General features: G+C 40.3%; 1 protein-coding gene across 1 annotated transcript in view; it reads right to left on the reverse strand.

Annotated features, from left to right (window-relative positions):
* Window positions 1-436: 436 nt before the first annotated feature.
* LOC122563182 overlaps window positions 437-17,869 on the reverse strand; it is a 99,213-nt gene continuing 81,780 nt past the window's right edge. Inside the window, exon 7 of the mRNA XM_043716705.1 lies at window positions 437-715. The gene's annotated coding sequence lies outside the window, so the exon portion shown is untranslated. The remainder of the gene's footprint in view (window positions 716-17,869) is intronic.

Consider the following 17,869-nt stretch of genomic DNA (forward strand, 5'->3'; position numbering starts at 1 on the left):
AGGATGTTGTGAAACTTGAAAGGGCTCAGAAAAGATTTACAAGGATGTTGCCAAAGTTGGAGGGTTTGAGCTATAGGGAGAGGCTGAACAGGCTGGGGCTGTTCTCCCTGGAGTATCGGAGGCTGAGGGCTAACCCTATAAAAGGTTTATAAAATCATGAGACAAGAGGATAGGGTAAATAAACAAGGTCTTTTCCTTGGGGTGGGGGAGTCCAGAAATAGAGGGCATAGGTTTAGGGTGAAAAGGAAAAGATTTAAAAGGAACCCAAGGGGCAACAGTTTTATGCAAAGGGTGGTTGGTACAGGTATGGAATGAACTACCAGAGGAAGTGGTGGATGTTGGTACAATTACAACATTTAAAAGACATCGCGATGGGCATATGAATAGGAAGGATTTACAGTGATATGGGCCAAGTGCTGGCAAATGAGACTAGATTAATTTGGGATATCTAGTCAGCATGAACAAGTTGGACCAAAGGGTCTGTTCCCGTGCCATACATCTCTGTGACTCTAACGGCATTGAAGTGGGAAAATCACAAATATTAACAATCAAATACTTTTAATGCAAAAGGAATATCAGCATGTGCACTCCCCCTTAACTGCTGTTCATCCAGTAACAACTCATCCTTTCAGGACAAAGGGATATTCGGCGAGTAGCTGGAAGAAGTCTGGTCACTTATAAAAAGTAGCATCACAGGAAAGTCACCATCCATCTGCTGAGTGAACACAAGAGGAAACATGAACTGCGTCACTTGCATTTATAAAAGTCTCTTAACCTCAGTAGTAGCATTCTTGCATCGCGAAGATGTGTAGGATTAGAAAGGAAATTAACATTTCATAATTGATTTAGTTTATTTATAATTGTTCAAAGTACATTAATTGATTAATCTAAACATATATAAATTGTACTTAACTGCAACCAATGTTGCTTCAGCACTTTAATATTACATGACTCTGCTTCGCCTCTCCATGAGGTTGTTAACAAACAATGCACGTTTATTTGACCGTTACTGCTACAAATCCAAAAGGCCCCGTTTACCTTATTTCTACTTGACATCCTAGTTCAAGTTTGAATTAGGCAGAGATGATATCCTCCAAGTTGATTAACCCTTATCAAGAAACCATGGTCATATCTATGCCTCTGCACTGCTGTTGTTTTAATCTGTTCTATAACTGAAAAAAATTGACAAAAGGTAATCAGGTGTTTTTAAGCTTGTAGTTGCCTATCTTCTTGACTACTCAAATCACTCAAGACTATGTAATAAAGTACATTTCACTACTTCACGGTTCTTGGATATTCTATAATAATCTGTTCAAATTAGTAGTTTGTGATCTGTATATATGTATTAGTTTATATACCTTTGAGATTCAAAGCAACTACTTACTCTATACTCTTTGTTTTTCAAAAAAAGGAAACTCCTACTTGCCATTCAACCAGAGAGACAAAACAAAATCACATAACAGTGGCCTCTCAGAGACAAAAAGCCAGTCACAAGTGATTGATTTAATGGAATTTTGCCAATTAAAGTGAAGACTGAGAGGACAGGCCTATGGATAATTGATAGTTTAAGGAACCAGACAGGAGACAGTGAGAGATGACATCAATCACTATCATGTTTAGGAGCCAATTAGACATTGAACGCATGCCACTCAAACAATTAGCATTAAGTCTGACCCCACCTAGGCCAATCAGAATGTAAAGTTATTGATCATGCTATGGATTATGACTTGCAAGGAGTTATTAAACAACAGCTTCAGCTGACCAATTTGGGGACAGTTTGAAAGAGAGGTTATCCTGCTGTCCAATTAGAAGCAAAAGACTCATGGTGGAAAGGGGCCCTTCGGCCCAACAAGTCCACACCCACCCAGACCCATACTTCTACCATATACACCTTCACCTCACACTACGGGCAATTTAGCATGGCCAATTCACCTAACCTGCACATTTTTGGACTGTGGGAGGAAACCCACGCAGACACAGGGAGAATGTGCAAACTCCACACAGTCAGTTGCATGAGGTGGGAATTGAACTCAGGTGTCTGGTGCTGTGAGGCAGCAGTGCTAACCACTGTGCCACCGTGCTGCTTGGGGAGAGACCAGAGACCAATTATTGACCTATGTTCGAAGCTGAACTGGAAAGCAAGAGCCAGGATATACCAGTTAGGTTGCAACCCAGGCAAATCAGCTTATTATTTGCAACACAAGTTTGCTGACGTTCCTGCAGCAGGCTATCTCCTGTTGCCTTATTGATTGAAGTCCCAAACAAACAAATCAATATTCTGATTGGAGTTTAAACTGCAACCAAGAACTTAAACAATGCAGCAATATGACTGACAGGGGCGACAGTTTGGTAAACTAAAGTCCTGATTTTCTGAGGCCAGCCAAAACCAAGACTGTGCTTGTTTAGGTTACAGATTTCCATGGTATAATTTTGATATTCAAGGTCCTACTTAAGAAATAGGAACACCGAGACTGACCAGCAGCTAATGGTTAGGAGTTATAATAATTGGTCACTCAGCATATCTTAGGCAGTTGCTGCTGAGTGGGCAAACACACCATTATGTGCATGAGGATAGTAGGTCACAAGGAACTCTTCCTTTCACTGAGACACCTTGAAAATTTTGTTTATTCAAAGCGCAGCAGTTGATAAGGATTCTACTGGGATAGATGACCAATCTCTCTAAAGATGAAAATGACATGATAAGTAAGTGCAGTCTCACAGGTCTCTCATACCTGGGGAAAAGAATACCTTATCACTTCTGGAGAAATGCCAAGTGCATCTTTGCCAATATGAAGCCAGGCCTCAATAAAAAAGGTTTCTCTTTGGTGTGTTTATGCAGAAAACTTCTGTCTCTTTGTTGCACTCATAATAAGTCAGAAAGATTAAGACCATTCCATTCATTGTGCCCGTGCCAGATCAGAGATTTTCAATTAATATCACTCCTCTGCTCTTCTCCCTGTGTTTCTTTTTCTCCCCAAAGTCTTTGGTAAATGTTATTCATGATTCTGCTTCCACTTCCACTGTCTTTTCAGACAGTGCATTCCAGGTCACACAAACTTGCTGCGTAAACAAATGTTTCCCCATGTATTGATCACCTCTCGTGCTTTTGCAATAAATCATCTTCAATTTCTATCTCCTCAATCCACATCACTCATTGTCTTGAGCATCTTTGACCATTGTTAATCCCTCAACTTAACCGAACACCCTGTCATCCCACGTATTGTTCTTATAATTCTCTTCATGAACATTAACCCTCTCCCTCCTCCTGCCCTGGAGGTTTCTCCAAGGCCTTGACCTTCTTAAAACATATGCTGCCCAATACTTCAGCTGTGGTCTAATTAGAGTTTCGCAAAACCTCATTGCTTTTGTATATTATACACCCATTATTAAAGCCAAGGATGCAACAGGTTTCTCAACTTGTCCTGCCTCCAGGATTTGCATACGTATATCCCAGAGTCCAGCATCCTTTATAAAGTTGTACCTACTTACACTTAATATCACTTCTTATTAATATTTTCACATAAACCTGCATTTCATTTCATACATATGCCTACTTCATCAGTGCAAATCCTCCTGAAGTATGTTAAAATCCTCCTTGTTGCTAATACCAAAAGGTAGGGAATATGTTCATTGGCAACAAATGCAGCAATTAGCAGCCCTGTTTGTACCAAGTGTTGCCTACAGAAAAGCCACTTGCCCCCACTAGCACCACTGTGCTGCTCAAGAGGCAAAAGGTGCAGATAAAGAGAGATTGGAGACCAGAATTGACAAGCAACCAACCATCACAAAATCAATACCTGGAGGAAACAGCCCTCACTCTCACAGGAAGTGGTAGAAAATATTGACAATGCAATAACAATCTGCAAGATCCAAGAACAATTATGAGAGATTTAATTTAAAAAAATACAAGTTAATATGAGCCTTTCCAAAAGGAAGGTACAAGAACACAAGTGCCATAATGTTTCCAGGCAACTGTGTATTTTTTCTGTTGGCCTATGCAAACCTTTCACATATCTTTACAATCTTCCACTATTCACCCTGCATACCCAGAGGGCATACATTACAGCTTGACAAGCACACCTTGACAGAGCCTCATATGAAAACAATACAAAAGAACCCAGCTACAATGACACCAATGATGGACGACAACTCAGCACAATGCACATACTTCTGCTGCTTACAACATCGCAGCAGAGTTACTCTTTTGCACGGCACAATGCCACTTTGTAGAAAGGAACCAACTTGAAGTGGCAAAGGGCACAAAAATTACTACCACTTAAAACCGTCTCGAAGCAGGTCATTGTGGAAACCCACCTGTCTTGAAAGAATATTCAGAAGTTTAAGTCTGCTGCCAGGAGACTTAAAGTGTCATCTCATTCCTAATATCAATACCACCGTTCATTATAAAATGTAGCGGCTGTAATCTCTCCTCTGGACTCCAAAGGTCTGTCAGTAACCATGGTCACTTTTAGTGATATATGCCCAACAGCACCAGAATAAATAATAAGACACCAGTGGATAGAGGCTTGAATGCAGACATGTATCTTTAATAAGCCATGCGCCATTATTCATTAGCATTATTACTAGTACCAATCCAAAAAAAGTGAGGGAATTGTTCACTGTTGTATAGATTGGGTACAGTTGCCAAGTTTGTTGCTCAACTGGCATTTTAATGACTGTATGCTTGTGTTATATTTGTAATTAATTCAAAAGAAAACAAAATGAGCATTTGTAACAGTAACACCAAGTGTTTTAGAATAAATCTTGCACCAGAAATGCTAATGGCTAATGGGGCACATCCTTCTCCTTTTATTGTAGTTGACATATTCAAAAGACAATTTCCAATTGTGTACTGGATTTACATCAGCCTGACAAGGTCTTTGCTGGAGCATAGGGAGGGACCATCCAGTTACACTGGGGGAGGTTGGATGATAATCAGACACCATAAGGTCTTTGCCAGAACTCAGGACCTGTGATGAAAATACCATCCATCAAAAGCTGTTGCCAAATCAGAAGCCGGCGGTTCTCCACTGGTGCTCAGTGTCACTGGAAATAATTGCAGCTATACCAAACATGAATCTAGGATTGTCAAGGGACCACAGGTCAAGAGATTAATGAGAGCAGGATGGGGACCATGGAGTTGGGTGGTAGCAAGGAGGTAGGACTGGCTTTCAGTGGCCTCCCATTTTTCCGATGACAAATCCTTTGATTAGGCACACAGTACTTCAAAGAAAGAGAAAGTTGACAGGTTTATGCTAAGTGACTTCAGGAGATACAGGAAAGTTATGTGGCTTCTATTTATTCCTGTGGATTATGGGTGTGTCTTTTAGCTTTTAAGGTTCCTAACTGACATCCATGAGGTTGGCCCTGGATTCCCATGTCAGCGCACCACCTTCTGACTTAATCAGGGCATCAATAGATAGATAGAGTCTCCACAATGGGCCCATCCTCCAGAATTTTCACTGCCACAGGGTGCATTAAATCCAGCCTGACCTGAATGTTGTGACTCATGAATATTTGCAGAGCTATCCAGAGTAGTGTGGGAAGTCCAGAAGAAGCACAAAAAAAAACAGAATGCTTAGAAGCTTCATTTCTGAGAGAATGGCAGTTCTGGAGCCCAAAATGAAAAATCATCTCTAAGAAGATCTCGGGCTAACTTGGTTTATTAGACAACACTGCTGAAGGCAAGGCTGCATTGGCACTGTAAACTTAATACATATTTATGTTGCACATGGAAATTAGAAACTAAACCACTCATGAAATTTCAAATAGTTCTGTCATTACACAGGACACAGTGGCTCAGTGGTTAGCACTGCTGCCTCATAGCACCAGGGACCTGGGTTTAACATCACCCTCGGACAAATGTCTGCATGGAGTTGCATAGTCTCCCTGCGTGTATGGTGCTCTGGTTTCCTCCCACAGTCCAAAGATGCGCAGGTTAGGTGGATTGGCCATGCTAAATTGTCCAGAATGTCTAGGGATTGCAGGTGGTGGATTAGCCATGAGAAATGTAGGGTTACTAGGATGGGTGGTGCATCTTGGTGGCATGCTCTTTGGAGGGTTGGTACAGATTTGATGAACTGAATGGCCTACTTCCACATTGTAGGGATTCTATGATTCACTGGTGATCCAACCAATAGTTTCTGAATTACAGACGACATTTTCTCATGAATAGTTAACATCTACAGGATTCATCTTAACTGTGTCATGACAATGTAGTGATGGCTTGAAAGTGACATTTGATCACGTACTGTCCCATTAATTATATAGTTATTGTCAGGCTGAGAATGGTGTACAAATCACAGCTGAGTTTCCACCAACTTCAACTAGAAAGTCACTTTAAAATGTAAATTGTTATCCATGCATTAACAATACTCTGGTTGCAATTGCGATATCAATGATCGAGGTATAAATATTCCACCTATTAACTTTAAACTGTCCATAAAGATTCTTAAAAATGCAAACCAGTCTAAATATTCACATTTTGCGCAAGCAAGGGGTACAGGATACAGTGCTTCATCTACAGGGAAACAATACATACAGACCAAATAATGAACTACAGAAGCAATCACTCCAACACCCAAAAACAAGATTGCATTAGAACATTATTTTGGCCATCCACTACACACGCACAGAGGAACTATGAACAGCAGAGGAAAATCACCTACAAAGTATATTCAAAAAGAATGGGTACCCAATGAATACAGACTGCTGATTTCTTAGCAACAAACCCAAACAAGCAGACAAAATGTGTGTAGAAACCCTAGCCACTTGCCCCTACATCAAAGACATTTCGGAAGTGACTGCAATACTGCTGAGACCTCTTTGCATCATGGTAGCCCACCAACCCATCAACACACTAAAATAGCAGCTAATGAACTTGGAAGACTCTATACAGGCAACAAGCAAAACTAATGTCATTTACAAAATACCTTGCAAGAACTGTAACAAACATTACATTGGACAAACAGGCAGAAAACTAGCCACTAGGATACATGAACATCAACTAGCCACAAAAACACATGACCCACTCTCACTAGTATTCTTACATACAGATGAGGAAGGACACCACTTCAACTGGGACAACACACCCATCCTAGGACAAGCCAAACAGAGACACACGCGAGAATTCCTAGAAGCATGGCATTCCAACCGGAACTCTAGCAACAAACATACCGACTTGGATTCCATTTATCCCCCCCTCCGAGGAAAAGAACAGGAAATGACATCACCACAGGAAATGTTGTCACCAACCCAAGGAAACCTAAACACGTAAATAGAAAGCCGGCCATACCACCAGTGCTTCATCCGGAGGCTCACTGATGTTACCTAGTATGGTGACGAAACGCCTGTAAACGAACCGTCCCGCTCAGCGAACAAACCTACATCCAGAACTTCAACTTGAGCTACAAATCTTCTCAAAACTTGCCAGTGCTTCATTTGTTTCAATATGAAGATGACAACTGATGACAAAGGCTTCCCACGCACAAGACAATTTTGTGTTTTTACTCCTTGGATTGAGATGAATAAAATCAAGACCAAAATCTCAATGGATAGGAAAGTGCATTAGCAAAAATATCCTTTCATTCCTGATCACAAAGTATTACTGAAGACATTTCTGCAATAAAACCGACATAACACCCTCAGTAACAGATATGCAAAGACCCAAAATAAGCTGCTTATGTTGGAACAGTCAGTGGTTGCACCTTTCAAAAGAAAAGGACTTAAAAACTAAACACAAGTTCCAGCAAAATTGTTTTCTGAAGATATTCCCTATAATGAGAATTTGATGCTGAACCAAGAAGTTAGCAAAGTTTTTTTGAGAAAAAAAAAAAGAGGTTGTTGCAAACTGAGCCATTCTGGTATGGAGAAAAAAAAAGCTTTTGAAATATTTAGAAGATGACACTGAAGTAACATCTTTTTTGCACCTCGGAGGATAATAAAGCAGTTAATAAACTAATAATGTTTCTGGATGGAGACGTAACATATATTAAGGAAGAAGCAGAGACTGAGGTAACTGCCATGAAGTTAGAACATGGAAAAGTTGTTAAGTTCTCTCCATAGGAGTCCTAATTCTTTTGCAATGGAGGATAAAGAAAAGATAAATTGCAAGGCTTAATTACTTTGGTCATTCATTTGCTTCATTGTTTTCCTTCTTGCAATCTTGACTTCGGCCCTCCCTCTAAATAAAGGCTAATATATTAAAAGCGCAGCAGGTCAGGCAGCATCCAAGGAGCAGGAGAATCGACGTTTCGGGCATAAGTCCTTCTTCAGGAATGAGAAAGGTATGCCAAAGCAGGCTAAGATAAAAGGTAGGGAGGAGGGACTTGGGGGAGGGGCGTTGGAAATGCGATAGGTGGAAGGAGGTTAAGGTGAGGGTGATAGGCCGGAGTGGGGGTGGGGGCGGAGAGGTCAGGAAGAAGCTTGCAGGTTAGGAAGGTGGTGCTGAATTCGAGGGGTGGGACTGAGACAAGGTGGGGGAAGGGGAAATGAGGAAATTGGAGAAATCTGAGTTCATCCCTTGTGGTTGTACAACCTGCACCTTAACCTCCTTCCACCTATCGCATTTCCAACGCCCCTCCCCCAAGTCCCTCCTCCCTACCTTTTATCTTAGCCTGCTTTGGCATACCTTTCTCATTCCTGAAGAAGGACTTATGCCCGAAACGTCGATTCTCCTGCTCCTTGGATGCTGCCTGACCTCTGCGCTTTTCCAGCAACACATTTTCAGCTCTGATCTCCAGCATCTGCAGTCCTCACTTTCTCCTAATATATTAAAACCCCACTTAGTTTTCTGTGTTCATATGTTCACGAATAGTTCAAGTTTTAAATAAAAATCAGCAAAATCAAAGCCCAAGGCACACAGTCAATTAAATAAATCACATTCACACCTGGATTTGGGCAGCCACTTGATGCAATTGATAGAAGGAATGTCAATACTAGAAGTTAACCAATCAGCAAAAAAGAGTTAAAACAACCTTAAGCCTGGAAATTATCTCATTTCAAAACAATGTCTGAGAAAGTGTATGAGAGTTAATACCTACATTTGCGAATTACCATATATACTCTAGTAATAGCCAATCTCATGGAAAAGTCAACCCCTATTTCTGACCAAATAACTTGGAATTTTCCACATATGTGTAAAAGTCGACACTCGTTGTCCACAGATAACAGATTAACGTTTATGAGTCAGTCTGCCGGCTGTTCCGCTCTGCTCTGGGTGTTCCAGTCCACTGGCAGATATTCCTGCTCCGGGTTTTCAGAATTACCATAATTCATTTTTTTAAATCTTTGTTTGTTTAGAGATCAAAGGGCTTCTGCTAATGATACGGTATGAATTTTGACAGGCATGAACTTCAGCCCCTCGAAAGTAGTATCCTTGTAATGGTCAACCCCATAAATTTAACCTTAAAATGTAGTCAAAAAAATTCAACTATTACTCAAATATATACAGTATTTCCCTATGGCCTTGTTCACTTGTTACTTGAGTTCCATTGTGGTTTTACTCTCTAACAGGGAATGGATCTGAAAAAAGGCCAGTAGAAAAACAGACTAAAACTCTCAGTCTGATTAAGACCATTGGCCAAGTTGCTTTACCGAAACATTAACTCCTTTTTCAATCTCAGATGTCCATAAGGTTACTTCTACCTTATCATGCTCCCCCTTGTTTGAAAACTACTCACCAAGATTTCAGCTCAGACCACTCTGACTAAGGGCCCAGTGGTAATGAGGGTGAAACTATATTCTGTAACTCAAGTTTTAGGGTAGTCAAGAAGATGCACTGCTGTAACTCATCAAAACTCTTCCAACAACAGCATCTAAACCTGCAACTTCTACCACATTGAAGCGTGAGGGCAACAGATCTGTGGAAGTCCCACACCTGCAAGTTCTCCTCCAAGCCACTTATCATCCTGAAAGGGAAATATATCATTATTCTTTCAGTTGTTGAGTCAAAATCCTGGAACCCTCTTATTAACAAAATTGTGGTGTCCCTATACCCCCAGGTTAGCAGCAGTTTGAGAATGCAGCTCACCAGCACTTTGCCCAGGATAACTCGGTAATAAATGGTGTCCAAGCCAGCAACACCCACACCACATTGAATAATTTTTAAAAGCTAAATATGTTTTATGTAATTATTTTGTTGAGTGAGGTTATTATTTTCCGGGCTGAAACATACAGGACCAAAGTAAGAGCCCAGGTGATGTATTTCAGTTGATATGTTAAATCAAGACCAAAGCCACTAGTTTAGAGAAACAATGCCAAGAGTAGGTACATCAGCAATGCAGCATTCCCTCAATGTTACCATCATTTTGTGCTCAAGTCCTGAATTGAAACTTAATCCTCCAGTCTCTAATCCAGGTGGACGGGTCAGGATGACTGCTTTAATGGATAAACATATTTATGAAAATGGAATAGTGTAGGTTAGACGGGCTTCAGATCAGTTCCATAGATGAGGGCCGAAGGGCCTGTACTATGCTGTAATGTTCTATGTAATTCTATTTTCTCTGTTTACACATTAGGCTGATAGGATATTGGTACCTCATTACACAGCAAGTTATCATTCTCAGCTGAATGGGACACTGAATATCTCCATTGATGTGTACAGCATGCTTGATGAAGCGGCAATAGGAAAATCTATGCTAGGAAAGCAAATCACATTTTGGGCCTTAGTACTAATTGGCTAACAGACTATCCAATCAAATGGGAAACTTCATACATATCGGTGGGGGGGGGGGAGTGGGGGGGGGGGAGGCTGAATATTAAATGACATTGATAAAAGTTATCAAAAATGAAATGCACAACCTCTCCTGAATAGTGTAAATATTCTCTAATCAATCTGCTCAGAGATGTCATTACAAACCTTTGGAGCAGGTGGGACTAGAACCAGAGCCTCCTGGCTCAGAGGTAGGGACTTTACCAATGCAGCACAGGAGCCCAGCTACATAGTGCTGTACATGGATCTGAACAAGTTAATACCTGATTACAGTAAGCACCACTACAATGATGTCACAAGGACCTGGTCAGCATCAAGGAGGGCCTCAAGACTGACCAGAGGCTAGTGTGTTCCTAACAATCTCTGCAACTAATGTGCGCAATATTCACGTAATGTATAAATATTTGCAATAATGCAGAAAGTGGCGACTGGAATTCCGTGCCACACAAAGTGGTTGAGGCAAAATATTGAATGTTTTCAAGGAGTTAAATATATATTTCTTAGGGCTAAAAGGATCAAGGGATATGAGAAGAAAGCTGGATGAGGGTATTGAGCTGATGATCAACTGTGATCATATTGAATGGTGGGAGAAAGCTAGAAAGGCAAAATAGCCTACTCCTGCTTCTAATTTTTATATTGCTGTATATAAAAAGACCTTATTTCTCTTCTCCAATAAACATTTGAAAATGTGGTGGCCTCTAAAGTTTTTAGATGTATGTATATGTGGCTGCATATTCTGTTTGAATTGCACTGTGAAGTGTGTAGGCAGCTGATTGGTTTGACAAGTTTCGTGAGAATTTGAACATGACAAGAAGTTAGTAGAGATTGGAAAAAAAGCTCATTGGATACAGTGATCTTCATAAGTTAATAAAAATACCAGTCGTAAACAAGAGGAAGAAAGCAATGAATTACCATAACTTTTTTCAAAAAAGTGGTTAAAATGTCACAGCCAATTTCACTGCAGCAAAGTGTTTCACTGAAAAATAAAAGGACATTTACTGGAAAAAAAGATTGCATCATAGGAAACTAGTGACATGTTTGATAATCAGGTCATTCCACAATGAAATACCATAACTGGCTTTTATGCCAAAAAAGGACCTGAATTAACTTCTTTCATATCCATTAAGTTACTTGGACAGATACAACAAATGGTTGGGCAGCTCAATGAATTATATACCAAATTTGTTACTTTTACCTACGTAAGAGACTGCATATTTTTCATTTTTGGAATTGTAATCTGAAACGGATATTTCTCTATCATGACTGGAATACCAGGAAAATTTTGCAACTTAAAGAACAAGTGCTGAATATATTGTTGAGCTGTGGTAAAATGTTGCTTTCTCAAGCAGAGAGAGGGAAAATGAGATTGAGCAGTACTGATAATCTTTCAGGATTCTGCCTGGTACATCCATCTAATTGGTTGAGTTTCTGAGTATTAAAAAAAATGCAAGTGCCAACAGCAGCACAGAAAAGAAATGGGGAGATCCTGCAGTCAAGTATTTTTCTCACATTCACTCACTTCCCCATCATGTGGGAAAGACAAAAAAAAACAAGGAAGTTTAAAATGAAGAATTTATTCTAGTCCTCGGTCCACCTTACCAACCAATGAATCAAAGAACAGTCTTCACCCTATTTGCAACATTGTTGTGCTGTTGTCTAAATTAGAAGGACTGAGGTAATCTTTACACCTTGTGGTCTAGACCTCTGATTGTTCAGATTTTGTTTACCCTAACCACATTATTTTCCCCTCTCAGAGTATAGGTGTTAAACTGTTTACCTATTTTCTGGAGCAATTATAATTGTGGTGTATTTGGGAATTTGAAGGGTATAATTAAGTTGCGTAGTAGTTGATTAAAATTTTTTTTTCCAATGCTTGTTAAATTGTGCTACAATACGGGATTTTGTGTTGTTATGGACCAGGCCAGACTCTATCAAACATTTCAAGAAAGTCACCCAGACTCTAACTTTGCTAGTTATTTTAAGCACTTGTAACACAGATATTCCTGGAGGTATGCAGCTGGTCAAACTACTTAGCTTCAAACAAAACAAAGTATATTTACAATATTAATGAATGAAACACACAAAAGAGAACAGAATACAGAATAACTTCACCTACCTGAAAAGCCAATAGATTATATCAACTTAATGAGGCTGTTCCAAATACTTGCAACAATCCCCATAAACATCCCTTGACACAAAAAGGTAAAATCAAACACAGGGTCTTGCAGGAGAGATGTCTGAGAGAAAGGAAGATCAGCATGGACCTGCTTCTTTGGCTCCAGCAGCTTTTTCAACTGCCTGACTGCTTTCAGAGAATAGTTGGCCTGCCAAAACCATATCAAACCAGAGTAGCTGAGCTGGGAGAACTGGCCACTCCCTTTTCATTGTACAACTGTTTTTGCTTAAAACGTGAAAGCCTTTTTTGAGGCAGTATATGTTGCCATAAGCAAACTGGCCCCAAAACCCATCCAAGCCAGACTTTTCATAATCGTTGATTTTACGACCGATTAAAAAAAAGCCAAAGACAGCATAACTTTGTTAAACAAGCAGCATCGTCACACCTCCCTCCTTAAGAAAAGTGGACCATCAATATCCAAAAATGGCTTCATTTTAAAACCTCTTAATCTTAAATTGTTAGTACACTGTAACACACATATACAGTAGAATCCCTGTATCTGCAGATTCAGGTTTCCACGGTTTACCGCAGTCCAAAACTATTACATGGAACATTCCAGAAATAATTCCAGGAGGCTTCCAGGAACTTTCCCATTTATATGACGCGGTTCGCTACTATCCGCAGTTCTGGGTATCTGCAGTAGGTCTTTGAATGTATCAACCCCAGATACCGGGGTACACCTGTACATTACATTGACAATAATCATGCAAACACGCACTACTACATTTTGTTTCAGTCTGTTTTACTCCGACCACTGAACAGTTTCTTTTCTCATTCAAGTCTCGACAATGTCGGCAACCACGTTTTCTCATCTTGTCGCATGCACAATTTTCAAATTGAATGGCTGTAACAACAAACCCCATCTAAACAGTCAGGCAATTTTGTCCCTAAATTTCACCACAAACTTCAATGGGTTACAGTCAGTGTATATGTTTGTCCCAGATGTGTTACTGGTAACATAAACATTGAAATGTTGTAACGCCAACACCAAGCTCAGAATCTCCTTCTCAACTGTCGAATATTTCTGCTGAAGAATGTTCAATTTCCTGGAGAAAAACCCGATAAGATATTTTTGCCTTATCATCATCTTCCTGCAAGAGTACAGCACCAACACCTACATCACCTGTGTCGATAGACACCTTCAATGGCTTTGCATAATTAAACGTGGCTAATACTAAGGCAATGGTTAACATAGCTTTCAGGCTGTCAAATGCATTCTGATAGTTTGTTGTCCACGAAACATCTTGCCTTTCTTTAGTACTTCAATGAGTGGAACAACCACACTGCTAAAATGTGGTATGAAGTTTTGATAAAATCCAGTCAATCCCAGGAACCTTTGTTTGTCCAATCCCTAAATTAAGTTTGTTTTTTTGCATTCCATGGGGCCATTTGTCCATGTCCAGTAACATGGCTCAGGAAGGTGACTTGGGCTTTGGCAAATACACTTTTAGCCAGGTTTATCATCAATCCGAAGTCAATCGAATAATTCTGATAAATGTTGCAAATGCTCCTTCTATGTGTGACTAAAAATCAGTAGGTCATCAAAATATACAACACAATTGGGTAATCTGGCAATGACCTTATTGGTTAGTCCCCGAAATGTAGCTGGTGCATTTTTCATACCAAATGGCATGACCTTAAATCAATACAGTCCATTCGGTGTTACAGAAGCCAAAATTGCCTTTGCTCTTTCTGCTAGTGTCCTCTGAGCAAGTCCAACTTAGAAATATAAGTTGCTTGTCACACCTTTTCAACACAGTCTTCCTAACATGGAATCGGATATGCATCAGACTTTGTAACTGCATTGACTTGTCAATAGTCCACACAAAACCGTTGGCTACCATCTGGTATGGGTGAGCTCCAGTCACTGTAACTCATTTCAATTATGTCATCTTGGAATATGCATTCAATCTCCTTTTGAAACTGTGCCAACGTTAGAGGGTTATGCTTATAAGGATGTTGCTTAATTGGAACGGCATCTCCTATATCTACACTATGCATAATTAGGTTCGTACTTCCCAGCTAATTTCTACATATCTCCCCATGTGACAGTAATAACCCTTTCAAGTCATTTTGATCTTCTTCTTCATTGTCCAATTTCATTTGAGGAATGTCCAATTCGGAATCCTCTGAAGTTGGTTGTTCACTCTGTTGTAGCCAATAACCCATTCTCCTTTTGCTTTCTTTCCCTATCAAAATACCTTTGAACATATTCACATGACACAGATTTCTGTCTGGAGTCCTTATCAAACAGTTCACCTCACTCAATTACACTTCGACTTGATAATATCCACTTAAACCTTGCTTTTAAAGGTTCACCTATCACTGGAAGTAACACTAACATCTTATCCCTGATAGTAAAATCACACGTTTTTGGTTTCTTGTCTGCTTCCTGTTTCATGGTATGCTGTGATTAAATAGACCCCCCTGCTCTATTTAATCGTTTCCTAAAATTTGACACACAGTCCAAATATGCAGGCTCTGAATTCTGACTTACCAATTTCCCCTTCATAATTTTAGTGGTCCTCTCACTTTGTGCCCAAAAACTAATTCAAATGGACTGAATTTGGTCGATTCATTTGGTGCATTTCTGATCGCAAGAAGCATAGACTTATCTCAATCACCTGGATAGTCTTGACTATAAATCCTCAACATGGTCTTTAATATCTGCTGACACCTTTCTAGCGCTCCCTGTGACTCTGGATGGTATGCAGTAGACTGAATTTTTTTATTCTGAAGTTGTCTGTAACTGTCTTGAATAAATTTGATGTAAAGTTTAACCCTTGATCTGACTGTATCGCTCTGGTTAGTCCATATCTGGTGAAAACTTTGAGTAACTCCTCTACAATCTTTTTAGCTGTGATCTTGCATAATGGAACTGCCTCTGGAAATCTAGTAGACATGTCCATTATTGTTAACAAATACTGATTCCCACTTTTTGTTTGAGGTAGGGGTACTACGCATTCAATTAAGAATCAGGTAAAAGCAGGAATAGGTATTAAAGAGGAGGGTTTTATTATTGCCTGTGGTTTTCCAATTAACTGATATGTATAACATGTCTGGCAAAAGTCAACTACATCCTTGTGCTGTCCAGGCCAGTAAAAATGTTTGCATTTTGCTTAAAGTTTTTTTCACTCCTAAATGACCCCTAGTGGTAGCGCGTGCACCACTCACAATATCTCCATTCCATAATCTTCTGGCAATGTGACTTGATGAAGCTCTGCCCATTTCTCATCTGCCCGAATCTCAGAACAAAAAACAAAGAACATTACATTGCAGGAAAAGGCCCTTCGATCCATAGCCTCTACCTAAATCTGCCGCCTATTTTCTAAGGATGTGTATCCCTTTGCTCCGTGCCCATTCATATATCTGTCTAGATACAGTGACCATTCATGTTTCTGTCTAATTACATCTTAAATGATGCTATCTTCCTGCCCCTATCACCTCCATTGGCAACACATTCCAGGCACCCACCACCCTCTGCATAAAGAAATTTTCATGTATATCTCCCCTAAACATTCCCCTCTCACTTTGAACTCGTGACCCCTAGTAATTGAGTCCTCCACTCTTGGAAAAAGTTTCTTGCTATCCACCCTGTCTACACCTCTTATGATTTTATGGGCCTAAATCAGGTGCCCCTCAACCACTTTCTTTCCAATGAAAATAATCCTCATCTACTTAACATCTCCTCATAGCTAGCACCCTCCATACCAGGCAACATCTTGGTGAACCTCCTCTGCACCCTCTCTAAAGCACCCACATCATTTTGGTAATGGGGCAACCAAAATTGCAACATGACCTGCCAACTCTTGTGTTCAATACCCCGTGCAATGAAGGAAAGCATGCCATATGCCTTTTTGACCACTGTACTGACCTGCATTGCCACCTTCAGGGAACAATGGACCCGAATACTCAGAACTCTCTGTACGTTAGTTTTCATCAGGACTTTTCCATTTACTGTACAGTTTGCTCTGGAAGTGCATCTTCAAAAATTCATCACCTCGCATATGCCCGGATTGACCGCCATCTGCCATTTCTCTGCCCAACTCTCCAATCTATCTATACTCTGCTACATTCTTTGTCAGTCCCCTTCACTACCTGCTACTCCAGCAATCTTAGTGCTAGCTGCAAACTTGTTAATGAGGCAATCTACACCTTCTTCCAAATCATTTACGTATATCACAAACAATAGTGATCCCAGCACAGATCCCTGTGGGACACCACTGGTCACAGGTGTCCATTATGAGAAGCTCCGTTCCCCTACTACTGTCTCCTGTTGCCCAAACAATTCTCTACCATCTCGCTAAAACTCTCTGGACCCCATGCCACTTTGCCTTCTTCATCAACCTACCATGGAAAACCTTATCAAATGCTAAAGTTCATTTATATGACATCTATATCCCTTCCCTTATCAATCAACTTCGTCACCTCTTCAAAAGGATTCTATTAGGTTTGTAAGACATGACCTTCTCTGCACAAAACCATGCTATCGTACATTGATTAGCCCATTTTCTTCCAAATGGGTATACAGAAGAACCTCGATTATCCGAATATCAATTATCTGAATATTGGATTATCCGAAGGGGATCTCAACGTCCCGATAGAAACATTACGTCAAAGAGCTGTTTCAACCCTGATCACGCCTTTTGTTTACAGGTACAATGATTAAAAATGAACAAGGCTCACTGAAATGCCCCCCCCCTCTCTCTCCCCCATGACACTTTCACTGGAGTTCTACATAGGGGTGTACCGTAAACCACCCTTCCCCAGATAATCTCTCCAACATTATCCTGTACAGGGCAGAGTGTAAATTTGTCAAAAAGTTGTGTGTGTGTGTGCATGCATGCGTGCACACACTCTTTATTGGGAGACGTACCCTACTAAGGCAGCAGCAGTCTTACTGTTGGCGTCCTGGTTGGGGACACAATGGGTGGGGGTGTAGTGTTGGATGGGGTTGGGGCAGGGCGGTGGGGGGCAATTTT

This window comes from Chiloscyllium plagiosum, chromosome 26, assembly GCF_004010195.1.
Source record: "Chiloscyllium plagiosum isolate BGI_BamShark_2017 chromosome 26, ASM401019v2, whole genome shotgun sequence".
Classification (NCBI taxonomy): domain Eukaryota; kingdom Metazoa; phylum Chordata; class Chondrichthyes; order Orectolobiformes; family Hemiscylliidae; genus Chiloscyllium; species Chiloscyllium plagiosum.